The sequence below is a fragment of the Buceros rhinoceros genome, unplaced genomic scaffold (genome assembly GCF_000710305.1).
Source record: "Buceros rhinoceros silvestris isolate BGI_N320 unplaced genomic scaffold, ASM71030v1 scaffold8741, whole genome shotgun sequence".
NCBI classification, from domain to species: Eukaryota; Metazoa; Chordata; class Aves; order Bucerotiformes; family Bucerotidae; genus Buceros; species Buceros rhinoceros.
This window is the reverse complement of record NW_010393689.1, coordinates 18,892-21,992: the sequence shown is the minus strand read 5'-3', so window position 1 is coordinate 21,992 and position 3,101 is coordinate 18,892.

Below are 3,101 nucleotides of genomic sequence, written 5' to 3'. Positions count from 1 at the left end.
ACAAACCGGTCACAGACAAGGCGGGGGGTGGTGTGAAGTGAGAAGCAGGAAACTTTCCACAGAAGACAACAATGTGGCCTTCGCCAGGCGGCACATCACCGCCAGCCGGTGCCGTGCCCCCGCGGCAGCTGGGAATTGGCCCCACGACAGCTGAGCGGCAGGCTGCCGGGTCACACCGGCCCCGCTAATCAGCTTCCCACCCTCCCAGGGAGCTGCTTCTTGCCGCATCTTTTCCTTTCATCAGCAAGAGTGAGAGGCAAGTAAGAAAAATAATAATAAAAAAAACCCCAAACCTAATTCATCGGAGTTATCCTTGGTAGAAAACAAAGCGGCATGATTTCTGCGGGGGCTGCATCTTGGGGGCAATGGGACGTTTAAGGGACACGGGGTGGGTTATGGCTAAGATAAAAAAGCCATCGCTTTTACTTGTTATTTTGGGGAAAAGTAACAACTCTCCTTATATTGCAACCTATTTGGAAAAACATGATTGTTTACCTCATTAGAATGTTGCTTTGTTTAAGAGGGGGAAGGAAGGGAACTGGTGTGAAAAATACGGATTAAAAAGGAATAAGGTGGGAAAGTTTCTCCATGAGAAGTTGAAGGGGCAGTTTTGAGGCACAGGGCAGATCCATGACACCCACTGTAGTGCTGCACAGGACCCTGCCCATGAGCACTTCTCCCAGCAGCGGGTCATGCTGGGGCTGGTCCAGCAGCTTCTCAAACACCTTTTCTACACCGCAGCAGGAGTCCCAGCAGACAGACCCTGAAGGAGCTGTCGGGTGGTGCCTGTGAGGAACACTCTGGGCGTCTTGCCCTGTTCCCAATGATGCAGCATCCATGCTCAAACCCAACTCGAATGGCAGGGCTGCCAACTCCCCCAACAGCCTTAGGAGAGGTGGAGACAACAGGATACCAGCTCCCCGCCCTCGCCGCAAAGCCCCTTTTCAAGGCCATCCAGACCACGCTGCTCGGGTGAAGCGCGGCAGAGCTAACAGCAAGGGGGACAGCCAGCCTGCGAGCCGTTAATGTCTGCCCCTGCCATGTCCCTCTGCCACCCCTCCCAGGACCGCAGCATCTGGCCCCTGGTGATTAGCCAACTGCTAATCATGCAGAGCAACAGCTATAAACAGCAACAGTAGGACACTTCATCCAGCAATTGCTCTGGAAAAGCTGCCTTTCCCCTTCTGCTCCCACACGAGGCTGCTCCGCTTTCCTCTGCGGGTTACAATCCTGAGAAGGAACACGCAGACCTGGGGGTTTGCCACAGGCTGAGCCTCTCTGGTAAAGATGATGGATGCGACACCCAGAGAGAGGCAAGAATACATCCTTCTCTGATTGCACAGGCCAGGAGACAGTCTGGCTTGAATTCTGGCACTAACCCTTATATATTGGTCATAACCTGTACCACACCCACACCAACAATGTGCCTCAAGATGCTCAGGGGAACAGCTGTAGTGATGGGCAAAGCCACTTCGGGCAGAGCACCCCAGCACTGACCTCCTACCGCCCAAGGAGCTGTTGGACACGGGAGCAAGCCGACGCTGATCCCTGTGCCCTGCACCGCAGACCCAGCTCTGCCAGGCAGCCTCAGCTCTTGACCCTGCACAGAGCATCAGCGCAACTTATCCCAGCAGCAATTCCCTCCTGCGGCTGCTTCCCCTTCTCGGCAGCAAATAACGGTGATCCAGGTGGGAGCTGTGTCTCAGCTCACATCTCAGCAGCGCTCTGGACGAGACTGCAGCGAGGGTTCGATGGCTGTGAAGTGGCCGAGCCTCCCAGATGCACGCTGCGGGCTGTGGTCAGTCCCCATGGCCAGAGGAGACCACAAGACGTGGTAGGGGTCACTCTGCCCAGGCAAGGTCCCCTCCCTCTGTGCTTTCATTCAGTTAAAAAGCTCAAAAGGTCAGCAAGACGTTGAGTCTGCGTTAGGTCACACAGAGATACCAGGAGGAGGAGAGTCCCGCAGAGTCCCACAAGCTGGCAGAGCTGCCCTGCCCCTGCCCAGCCTTTCCCCTTCCCATGCCAAGGGCTCTCCCAGAGCCCACAGCATCGCTCACACCCTTGAGTTGTAACTAAATGGTGACTTACCCAGCTGTGCCATCAAAGCTGTTCTTCGGTACGTGCCACACGAGCTGCCTACACTCTCCCGCACGTGGTGCCAGGCAGGGCAAGCCGGCCCGTTCCGCTGCACCCAGGGACACGACGGATGGCACCACAAGAAGGGTTTCCCCTTGGCGGAGGGAAAAGGTTAACAGAGCAGAAGGGCTGGACCTGCAGTCCAGAGCAGTCCCCAGCATCGATGAGAGCTGCTGTGCTCCTGCCCAGAGCCAGCACTCCCAAAGCCCCGGTGTCAGTGGCCAGGCTGCCACCAGTGAACCCATGGACAAGGGTGAACTGAGGAGCAGCACAGGAGCATCCCCAGGTACACACAGTGACAGAGGAACCTGGAGAGCCCTGCCCCTGCTCGAGCCTCTGCAAACAGAGATTGTTTATTCCACGGGTTTTCCTTTCCAAACAATTTGCCAAGATTTTTTATTTAGCAGATGGAAAAAGAACACAACTATGTTAGTACAGGCTACCCTGGAGTTTATCCAGCCAAACACTCTCCGTCACGGAGAGCTGGGGGCAGAGCTGGGCTCTTTCAGACCTGTTCAAAGTCGTGGGTGCTGTTCAGGGAGCACCGAGTGGGTGCAATTATCCAAGTGCTGAACATTCACCACTGGAAATTATAGCATTCAAAGGTGATAAAGGACTTGAGCACAAAAGTTTTAATTTTCACAGGGTGGTGTAAGACCAGAAGAAGAGCTGGGACAAAAGCAATCAGGAGGAGCAAGGAGGGTTTTGCCCCTGAGAATGGGGGCAGAAATGGCATCAAGGGCTGCAACTGGTTTTGAGGAGGAGCTGATGGGCAGCATTGCGGGCCAAGTCCTTCTGCGCCTCCTCGAGAGCCCGGGGAACAAAGCGGGACTGTGCAGCCACCCACCCACGTAAGAATGCACCTTCTGAGAAGCTGGAAATGCCACATTCCCAGTGGGAACACAGTAAGACACGGGCTGGTCATGCCCATCAGAGATGCTGAGGTCTGTGAGGACCCCCCTGCC